This window comes from Calidris pugnax, unplaced genomic scaffold (assembly GCF_001431845.1).
Source record: "Calidris pugnax isolate Ruff unplaced genomic scaffold, ASM143184v1 scaffold15, whole genome shotgun sequence".
Classification (NCBI taxonomy): domain Eukaryota; kingdom Metazoa; phylum Chordata; class Aves; order Charadriiformes; family Scolopacidae; genus Calidris; species Calidris pugnax.
Genome location: NW_015090774.1, coordinates 8,963,733 through 8,975,612, shown reverse-complemented (window position 1 = coordinate 8,975,612; position 11,880 = coordinate 8,963,733).

Genomic DNA, 11,880 nt, shown 5'->3' with positions numbered 1-11,880 from the left:
CATTATGTAGTGGTTGAAGAAGCATACTTTGTGAGTTACAACCTTGTCTCTCTATAATGTACAAGACTCGCATAGGGGCACATGAAGAGTATGTCATTATGTAGTAGTTGAAAAAGCGGTTCAATAGCTGGAACAGTCTCATTAACTGTTTTCTCTAAAGGATTAACACGTCTCTGTATTTGACCTTTTGCTATGTTCTTTCCAGTTTGTAGATACTGAACTCTCTAGTCAGCCAAAACGTGTCGAGTTCAATGAGAATTGGGCTTACATGAAAATTTCTGCTGGTTCCTTCTTCTGTTACCTTAACAACCAGTATCTTTACCTCACAAGTAACATTTTCATCTGAAGTGCCTCCCTCTTCCACATACATTTCCATTTTGAATATTCACTGAAGAATGAAACTGGAAATGAAATATTACAAAAATTTGTATATGCCTGTTCTCCCATAGGAATTCAAAATGTCATAAATCAAGCAGCTCTCCTGTCAAGTTGTGTTTTGTTTTTTTTTTAATTTACCCCCATCAAAAAGGGAAAACTTCTTGTTTAAGCAATTAAACACCAAAGACAAGATTACAAAATGGATGAGATCAGTGGGAGGTTCTCCATTTTCTCCAGCAAGCTTTGGATAAGGATAAGCAGGGGTGTTTCAAAAATAATTTCCTTGAGAAGCAACCAGTAACCAAAGTAGAATTAATAACTGATCTTCAATTTCTTTCTAAGAAAGAAGTTCTGCCATGTTCTACACCAGTAACTCCAGGAATGGCAGTTTTCAGTGCAGGACTGCAGATTTTTTAGATTAAAAAGAAATAAATCTTCAAAATTCCGTTAAAGCTGTAAGATTCTCAACAACTGTACATGTAATAGTGCCACCAAATATATACTAGCATGTAGTCAGCAATATCCTTCAATATAGAAAGGCTTAAAAATTGTTACATGCCAAGAAGTTTTGTCTGGTAATCTGCCTGTATGAAAAAAATTCTTTATATGGGAACACTCGTGCTTCAGGCTCCTCAATTCAATAGTGCACATCAGCACATTCTCAAATTTAAAGTACGCACAGGAGCAACCCAGACTTAATGTACGATTAATGCTTGTTTCATTGACAAGAGTCCTGATATTACTGACCATATTCTATACTTTTCCAATGGATGTCTGTCTCTGGGACTTTTAAACTGTTGTAATACTTTAAACTCTATCATGAATGTACTTTGAGGATATAACTAATTCACATTATGCTTGTGAGTTTTTTATCCTTCAGTACGGTGTGCAAATTTTCAGTTAGTAATCTTTTTCTGACAGATCAAAACCCCTAAGTCATCACATTAAAATGTCTTGCAATGACATTATACTTTTAAAAGGTATGTTTCAAACTTGTTAAGGCCTCAATCAAAGAAAGCACTTAACCTTTCCTGAAGCACATGTTTAAACACATTCTATCAAGTCATAAAATAATGGATTTATAATCTCTTTGAAATGTGTCCGCGAGGTTTGAAGTGGGGGAAAAAAACCCAAAACAACAAAAAACCCACAATATTTTCTATTACATTTGTTTTGAAATGGATAGTACTTAATTTTATTTTGTCAGCAGGATAAATTACTTTCCTTAAAATTCAAATGAAATTTTATTTGGCAAGTGCTTTATGACAGCTAGGTGCTGCTGGAAAACCCTTGGCTAAATTCATAACGCTTGCTACAAAATAGGTGACTGCACTTGCAGTTCTTGCCTTGATTAGCTCTTCTGCTGAAGACAGGCGGGTAGATTAGACAGACAATCAAGTTTCTTGCGTTCTCCTCTTCCCACTTTCCTCAGTCTTGTTAAGTCTCAGATTTGCTCATGGGCTGGAGTTTCTAGTTTCATCTCCAGAGCTGATGACACTTACCTCAGTCACCACACCAGATGAGACAAAACAGAGAAATAGAGCAATATATATATAATCAGCTATAAGCTCTGCTTCCAGTTCATCTTTACCCCAACTTCTTCCTCCTCTGTTCTTAGTGGTTTATGCAGGTCTACACCTGCAAGAGAGTAGATTCAGATTTTTGTTTTCAATATCATTTCCATAAATCTGTATTGGGGTGACATATGTGCCAGGAAACGTGCTTGAAGATTGTATAAATCAGGTATGCATCTGTACCCCTTGCTGCTTATAGAGCAGAACTTTTTAAATGCTTCTGAGCATCTTGAAATAAGAAAGCAGATTAACAAAAGAAAAATCCTCAACCTCCTCCTATTTTGCTGAACACAACAACTGGTATAACATTAGGAGCACCACAATTTCTATATCATCATCGAGAATCTCAGTTTACTGGTTTTAGTTTAATTGAGATGCGTTTTACACAATATTTGAAGCTAGCAATACCAATTATCTTTAAAACTAACCTCTATTTCATCTGCTCAGGTAAAATTGACATAGAAAAAGAGGTAGGATTGTGGCAGAATTACAATACAATAGCTGTGTTTTTTTACAATATTGGAAAATCCTCATTACAGGTGTACTGAATTGATCATACAATGTAATAACAGTATCTTCTACAATCCAGATACCACATTTTTAGCAACAAAATAGACAACAAAGAGATATTCTCTTACAGATATGAAATGAGCCTGTGCTTATTCTATAGTTGTGTGCATTTGTGCAACTTGGAAGAAAACAAAAGTGAGTTATACAAAATGCATTACTGGATCCATTGTTTTGTTGCTGGACAACAATGTTCAAAACCCGTGTAGGCCATAATACATTTTTCCTTTTATTCACGACTGTATTAGGGGAAGTTTCACTTCAGTGCATCTACATTACTGTTTTAGATCACATCAGGAGAGCACTTTTGAAACAAACCTCCCACTCCTCCTGACTTACTGGTTTGCATCACAGACCAGTCTCAGATTACGCAGCTTTTCTATTTGGATGAAAATGAACAAACAATATATCTTGTGGACACTGCATTCTAGCACTAAATGTTTCCACAGATCTTTCCTTACGGCACCTTACTGCTTGTATGTATAGACATGGCCAGTAAAACCTGGTCTGGAAGACCCATGACTGGGTGGGGAAAAACTTCTAGAAAGCAGGAGGAGATTGCAACATCTTTTGTGGGGCTAGTGACTGTTTAGGGAGAGAAGGTCCTCTGGCATAGCACTATATTATTTAAAATAGACAAAAGTAGCAGCGACTGAAACATAATCTTTTAAACTCACTACATGGAAATTTAATACTCACCATTTCTTTAAGGTGTTCAGCTCACTGATTTTAAGTGAAGAACATTAAAGTTCATTTAGGAAGCTGAATGCTCATTTTAAAAATATGTCATCAGACACATTTCAAATTGAAACAGAGGCTTGCTGATGACGGGGAATGCCTTCCTTCAGCAGAGCATTCAAGCTAGTTATAGAATAATGAAAGCTGCATTTGGCTCATGAATAGCAAGAGGAAATTCTTTACAGTTCCGATTTATGCCCTTTCAAGTAGTTCTGAAACAGTTTAATATTTGGAGACAGTTTCATAAGTACCTAGCAACATGACTATGAGGACACCTGCAGAAGATAGTACTGATGAGCATATGCCACAGATACAAAAATTTTACTGCTTGTTTAGACACTAGCAGTAAATAATAATTATCATCCATTGATTGAAACAGCGAAAACACATTAGCCCTTTATAAACAGTTTATATACAAAAGCTTAAGGTAGATTGTAGCCAAAACATAAAAACGTGTTAGGTATTAGAGGGGCCTGATTAGGGTTGGTAGCAGTTAGCTTCTGCTGCTTCTAACCAGGACAGCACTGTAGCTGGCAGCATGGAAAGGAAGATATTGAATGGGTTTGTGTGTGGTGTACAAAAGGATGCATCGAGTTCAATGCATAACAGCATAACCAGGAGTCTTTTAATTGCAGAGCAAATCAGATCAGTCTCCTTTAGAGATGCTTGAAATTGCAGCAACAAAGGTAGCATCTTGAGGTGTGTTTGCCGTAGGTTGAAAGTGTGCAGACCTTGGCTGTGAACAGCAGAGGAGATTACAGTGGAAGCTGAAGAGAAACAATCCATTCCATATTGCAAGTTCACCTAAAAAGGCTACGGGGATGCTAAACTCTCATTTCACAGGGCACTTGGTACCCAGGCAGGCAGTGATCTGTGATTATTGGGTACTGTGAATGGTTCGCCTGTTTCATTCCACTCCTCCTCACATCCTTAATCTGTGCTTTATTTCCTTGTTTGTATCTTGTCACGAAACCAAGATAATAAGTCTTTTGAGCAAAGAATATTGTTTGATCATGGTTGTAAAGCATCAAGCACAATGGGGCATTCATCAGCAGTTATGAGCGCTAATAAAAAGTGAATGCAAAAAAATACATTGATAGGGAAAACAAATTTTATGTTGAAAAGATTTTGAGTATCTCCTGTAGATAAGGACCGTGAGGAGTGGCTGAACTCCCAAGACACAAGTTCTGCATCTGTGTTTAAAAACACAAAAGGAAATATGTATTTTGGCCTAGGGAAAAATGCAGGTGCCCAATATGAAAGCAGACCAGTCTTACAGGATGTTTTTTCCTGGAAACAGATGGAACTGACTACTTGCTTTAAAAAAGGAGTTGCAGGTGAGATCATTTGGATTTCTTACACAGAGCACATAGCAGGGGAACGACTACTGAGGGGTCTGAGCCACAACACCGGGTATTGAATGTGCCTTCAGGACAGTGCAAAGCCTTTTCATTGTCTAAATGAAAAAGCTTATTTAGATAAACTAAATCAGTAGGCCAGTGTTGGGGCACAGCCAATTTTGGGCTGTTACAGGCAACAATGCTGCAAATCTGGCCACTTGTTTAGCCACTTTAGGTGACTGACTTCACCCACCCAAGCATTAAACTCTAAATATCTCTCGGTCTGACAGCAAGTCACTTTAGAGTCACTGGGGGTACAAACAGCCCAGGGAGCAAGCACTCTTACAAACTTTTATCCTAGTAGAGGTTGGATGTGATTGCTGTAACTCTGACCTTGCTGTCTTGCAGCATTTAAAACAATCTGATTGACAGCTTGTAGGCTTTGGCAAATACAGCTTCTACTCCAACTTTGGCAAATACAATCTTTATCCAGTATCCCCTCAATAAACTGCTGGAGAAATGATTTTCCTAGCACAGTGGTTCCACCATGTCACCTCTCTTTGTGTGTCCTCACTGTCCCTTCTTTTCCCTGGACAGCACACCTCAAGGCTCCCTGTGACCTGTCCTTACCTGACTGACCACCTCCTGTCTGCTGCCAATGGGCCAGTTCTTGCCTCCCTTCTGCCAGGTGCCTGTGCCATCTGACCATTAACCATTGTCTGAAAACATTTCATGTTCTCTCTCCACCAGCCTTCATGCATGAAAAGCCATTCTCCAGAAACCTCAACTTAGCCCACTGACAATTTGCAATTCATTTTTGGACAAACCCCTCATTGAGATGCCTAGAAAAGTTTGCTTTGAGGTTGACCGTGGCCTTTCATTGTGACTACTGTCACCATATTTGCTGCTTTGTCCTCCGTTTGACCCTTACCTTGCTGACTTGTCCCTTAGTTAAGTGATCTTTCAAGTCTTTTTCTACTGCCTCCTGGGCATCACTGCAAATGTGAATGCTTCAAACTGCTTGTGAATTGAAACAAATTGGAGAGCCTAACAGAAATTAAATGTTTTAAATGTAGGTTTTTTCCTAAGAACTGAGCTTGAGGCTGTTCCTGGAATGGTAATTTAAATTAAATTAAATTTACAGGTACATTGATTTTGCACAGAAATATGAGGAAAAATAATTTTTTTTCTGTTGATTGTCTATGGTGCCCAAGTCTGAGTCTACATCCCCTTGTGAAGAACTCTGAAACGGCTCCCTGCAGTCACTGTGAGCCCTGCTTACTGCTGCGTACAGATAAACCCTAACACCCCATGTGTTGCCTTAGATTTAATAATTTTAAATCAAGACAGTTTTCGGGCAATAAAAACATAGGCAAGAAAAGTACCAGCCTGTGGGTTGTATAAGATAGGATTTCAATAAGCGATTCCATGTAATAAATAACAGATCCAATGAAACTGGAATGGATAATAATGTTCTTATACAGATATTTCCTTTGTTATTCTTGGTTCCCCCTCCAGAGTCATTCTCTGCATTAATGTCAGCGTGAATGGGAGTCGAATTGGACCTATACCTATAGTTGGTACTAGAAAAAAAAGGCTGGGATCTGATAACAGTGTCGTGATTTTTTGGGGATGGGAGCGGTACCAGGAAACGGTACATAAGACCTACTTGGCTGGGAAGCTTGCGTGTCAGAATCAGAAAGATGAGAAGAGAATGATGTGTTGCCTTTTCCGGAGAATAATTTAGGTTTTTCTTATGGGTTAATACAGCAAAACATAATAAAGCAAACTTGTTCTGTATGTCATTGTTCACATATATAAGTTTTGCACATGCTGAATGTTCAAAAACAGGAATCTCCATTTTATGTAGCAAATGTTGGTGAACATCAGATACATAAAATATTTCTGACTGAATGTATCAGATAACAGACTTCTAGCAATAAAGCTACAAGTTTGTTTGCAAGCAACATGAAAAACAGAAATTTCTGTGTGAAGATGCAGTCATGTGTTTTTGATCACTCATATGTTTATCACCTCTGGATTATTAATACCTCTGGTGACAAAACTGCAATCTGATTGAGAATTGCCACTTTTCTTTTGTGTGAGGTCTACTTTCCCTTAGAAATTGTAGAAAGAAGACAGTTTGATAGAATGAAGTATGCTCCTGTCTGGGTTTTGTACTTGTTTAAACTGTTTGCTTGTGACTAACTTTAGTATCTAATTAAAGCTGCTGCCTTCCTGATGTATCTCTTGAGAAATGCTGCCATCCAGGTAATTAATTTGCTGTGCCTGTACTGACTTAGATACCTATATTTGCAGCAGGCTACTTTAGAGTGTGCAGTCTTATCATTCACCTTGGAGACACCTGGTGCTGGCCTCTTGCTCCAGACGGATTTGGAACAAGACAGGCATCAGACCTGACCCTGCATGAGGATTCCCACTTTTCCAGCATTAGCATTTTCAGTTCTATGAGATATTGCTAACATGTTGCATCACGTGCGAGGAAGGTGATTCCTTATTTCAGTTACAATCAGCTCATTGGCTCTGTGTAACGGGAAACATCTTAAAGAATAATCAACACTGATTTTGCCAGGCACCCTTAGGTAGCCTCATCTGATGTACTGTGTGTCTCTGAGTAGAAACGTGCTGCCAGATGGCCTCCTTGGCACTTAAGCTTTTCAGATTACAGCTTTTCTTAAGGTCCCAGGTGCAACAGACAGAGTTGCTTTGCCCTTCAGCACTGAATTTCTAGCCCAGATAAGTTAATTACTTTATGAAATGTTATCATTGCTTTGCAAGATGTCATGTCACTGTATCTTCAAGTTAAGGAGGTGAAGGTTTTGCCAGTAAGAGAGGTGGTATAAAGCTGAGAGACCCTTCTTTCTGTTGGTTAGAGTTATGTCAAGATTAGTGTAGTTGGGCTGATAATTACCAGATCAGAGATACACATCAACCTTCTTTAAATATAAATATACATACACACATGCATATGTGTGTACGTACCTTAAACATGGTATCTTGGCATATATATCTGTCTCAATTAAACCATTTTTAATATATATACCTTGTAAGTATTCTCTCTCACATATACATATACCACCCAAAATGGCTGAGCTATGCCTGAGTAGCTTTGGGGGGAAATTTGATGTTTTACCTGTGCTAAAATATTCTGGTGAACTTTTCTTTTGAGAATGTTTATATTGTTCATGTTTGGAAAAATAAATTTGGGGCTTAGCAACCTCAGTTGAGATATATATATGGATATTTTCAGATGTGCTTTCAGTTCCAGCCCAATTTGTTCAAATGTTAAGACTAGGGAAAGAGGCCCTCCTTCTTCCACGGTCTCCACCCATGCACCTTTTTCTCGGTTAGATCTCTGATACATGCACCTGCACTGGACAAGTTCTGGCCTGAAGCTCAACATGGCTTGGGCTGTAGGTTGCAGACATGAGATGGTACATGCTGTGCTGTGAGCAGGAAGGACTAGACAGGTTGTCTGGTCTGACTATGTCAAACACAAGGCCTGGAACTGTAGAGAAATGGGATTTCTGAGAAGCTCCTCTCTGGCATCAGGTTCTAAGTAAATCTGAAGCAGAGGAGAAGCAACAAGAATAAAAGTTGGAGCTAGGTCTGGTCATGGAGGTCTATCTCTGTGAAGTGTTCTGCCTGTGCTCTGGTATTGATCTGATTAAGCACAAAGACATGGAGAATGTCGATCTGAACTTCAGACAAACCTGCTTCAGCTCTATTTGTGTCTCCTGTCAATGTCTGCATGGCACGACAGCAGACATCCAGTGACCCAGCCCACAGTCAGCACCCAGTTACATCTAGCAGAACAGTTCACGAGCAGAAAACTTTGCAATAGGAATTGGTTGGAAATGGCAACTGTTGCATAATAAGGGGTATGAATTTTAAGTTAATAAACAGAATCCTTCACTGGAAAACTAACTCTGAAATTATAATTTGCAACTTGGTTGTATGAAGGCTTTAATAAATGTGCTTAATTTTCAATTGAGTAAATATCACTGGAAACACCATGCAAGTGAGGCACATGCCTGCTCTGGAGTGTTACATTACAACACTTATTAGTATGCTAAGTATTAAGATAATGATGTGCTAAACCTCAGGCTTACTTGTAAGCGAATGAGAGGTCATATCCAACTTTTTTTGAAAGTGAGCATGTTTTAGAGTTCTCAGAAATGGCTCATGCACACAGGTAGTTACAGCATGGTCAGTGGTGACAGCAGTGGCCCACAGAGGGGCCTGAGTGGGAAATGCAGAAATGCAAACATGATGATGCAAGAGTCTATGAAAATGGTCTGAACTCCCAGTTGCCTCTAAAGCGATGCAGATGGTCAACTGTTCTGTAAGAAATCCAAAGACTGAAATATATTAGCATAAAAACTGCACTGCTGGACACAGTTAACAGATTTATCAAATTAAGCCTGTTTTCAGATTACCTGCAATCGGTAGAAAGACCCTTCAGTGGAATTATCAGTGTTACCCGTGAATAGCCTGCCCTAAGACAACTTTCCTTCATACTGCAACTTCTCAGGTTTTCAAAGGTACCTTTCTTCTGAGTAACATGCTTTATCAGTGCTGTGGTATCACAGGGAGCCTGCGTGAGTCACTCAGAATAAACAGGGGAAAACTTTCGATTTAGCATGTAGTGTTCAAGGGGGGGCCCTTTCCAGTGTTTCCACATGAAGAGTTTTACATTTGAATTTTTTAACCCAAAGACAGTAAATTCTGATTGGCATTACTCTGCAACATTGTTCAATTTCCAATAATTGTTCTTTTCATAGCAATAAAGTAAATTTACTGAATCGCTAGCAACTAAACCAATAAGTTAGCCTGCAACGCAAGATGGATTGAAGGAGTTTTTATTAGTACTTAATTGATTTTTGCTCTAGATGCTCATACAAAGTAAACAGTGTCATTAAATAAAGATTTGTTTTAAATACAATCAGTGGGCAATCTGCTTGCTACTATCCTTTCTTCAACAGGAAAGGCTTCAGGGGAGAACTTACTGTGATACTAATAGTACTGAGGAGACAATCTAAAAAAAAAAACCATCCAGCTGTTGTAGACAATGTGGTTTAAATAGGAATTACCTTGGAGATGCGATGCTAATTTCCTACCATATTTAATTCTGTTTTCCACTTAAGTCCCATTCATTTTCAGAATGAAAAATTTCTTGTGTCAACATCAGTATTCTATTTTTTTTCCTTCTGTGTCTTTTAACCTCTGATTTAGAATTTAACAGCTGCTTATCTTGAATACTACAGCTGAAATTTTAAGCTTTATTTCTGCTGTGGTAACTGATCCCTCTTGCTTTTACCTCTCTATTTCTAGCTTCATGATTTTATGAACTGACAAGCTGTTACTTTGTTTAACGGCAAAACATGATACCTCCCTTCCACAAACACAAGGCAAAAAAAGAGCCCTTGCAAAAGCTAGGAGTTGCAAACATCTGAGCTCTTCTTTGCAAAGTTTTCAGGAATAGAGCCATAAATATACAAGGATATTTACCATACTAGATTCTCTGTTATTGCTAACATAATAAAATAAGTCTATCCAGATTTATATCAGCATAATAAAAAGCAACATTTCATGCTCACAGTCACTTGCATGCTAGAGAAAGAAAAGGCTTCTTTAAATCTGGAGGGTAATACTTACAAAAGGAGTGCAATATTCACTTTAATTCTAATTTGTGTCTAAATTTATTGGCCGGATAGTAGAGAATGACTGAGGGTGTGGCTTTCAATTACCAATTTATATACTAAGGTATATAATTTGCTGGGCCAGTTAACATGTGGAAAGAATATGATTTTGATTCACTTTGATTTACTGTCTGAATCTATACGTATTTTCCTCTCTGCCAAAATTGGGAGGAAATAGCAATACCATAATACTATAATAAGTGGTTCTTGTACTACTAAGTGTGAATGTGCTGCATGGGATAAATGAGATGAGGCACCTTATGTAATTTAATTCCTGGGCTCCTTTTCTTCTTAAAAAAAAATAAGGCTTTTCTTGAGGGCAGAATTATGAGGGAACGATTTGTATTCTCAGTCAGCACCTTCTTACACAAAGAAATAAAATATATTACTGAATGCTTGGTTGATTAAAACTAGTGGTGGAATGAACCACAGGAAAGTTTACCAAACAGCATAGAAATACTAAGGCTTATAAAGAAACCTGACAAGAGGAAGTACGTGTTCAGAATAAAAACAAAAGCAGGGATGTATCAGCTGTCTGCACAGGATGATGGATGAAAGATGTTCCTTGCAGCTCACAATCTTGTATCTATACCATGTTCTGTTTCTCCTTTTGGAGTGCAATAAAAAACCAAACTGTTTCTGTAGGTCTTGCAGGATTTTATACAGCACATGAAGTGATGTACTGAAACTGAGGGTCCATCTGTTCTAATGCCTTGTCTCCTACTGGTCTTGGCTTTTCATGCCTAAATTCTGCCACCGAAATAGACAACTTGAGTAGCAGTAGCCATGGATAGTGATGGAGGATGCTACTAGAGGCATAAGGGTTGGGTAAATCTGGCAGGAGCGAGCTGGGGGCAGGATGGGGGGGCTTCTTACAGCATGCCTGATTCGGGATAAAAATTTTTGTGTGTGCAGTAGGGTTAAGACTCAAATTCAGTTGGAAATACATCATCTCCTGCACTTAAAAATGAACTGGGATCATCAGTCTTGTGCAAACAGTAAACTGAACTCCCGTCACTTGGGGCCGAAGGTTTGGAAGCAGAAGAGAAAGCCCTCAGGTGCTCAGGGAGGTTTTCTAAGGCTTTGGCCAAGTGAAAGGTGAAGCGAGACCCAGGTGTACCGCATTCCCCATCAGCACCTGCCTTATCCTTCCGAGATGCGCCGCTCCAGCCCCTTAAGCGATGGGGGGGTGCGCGGAGTTACCGGGGCACCGGGTCACCTGCTTTCCCCTTGACTCTCGCCCTTCTCTTGCTCCGCGCCGGCGCAACAAGCGCTCCCGGTTGATCCTGGGCAGGCTCCCGCGGAGGAGGCGAGGGGTGGGTGGGCGCAGCCCCCCCAGCGGAGGGTGGGCCAGGCGGGGGGAGCCTCCCCGCATCCCTCCGCTCCTCCTTCCCTCCCTTCCCTCCTTCCCGCGGCGCATCCTCTCTCCAACCCCTCGCCTCTCCCTCCCTCCCTCCCGCTCGCCGCCTGCGGGGCTGCCGTCGGGGGTGGCTCCTCCAGACCCGGCCCGCTCTCTCCCCGCCTCGGGATGTGCTGAGGGAAGGGGCGGCTTCCCCTCGG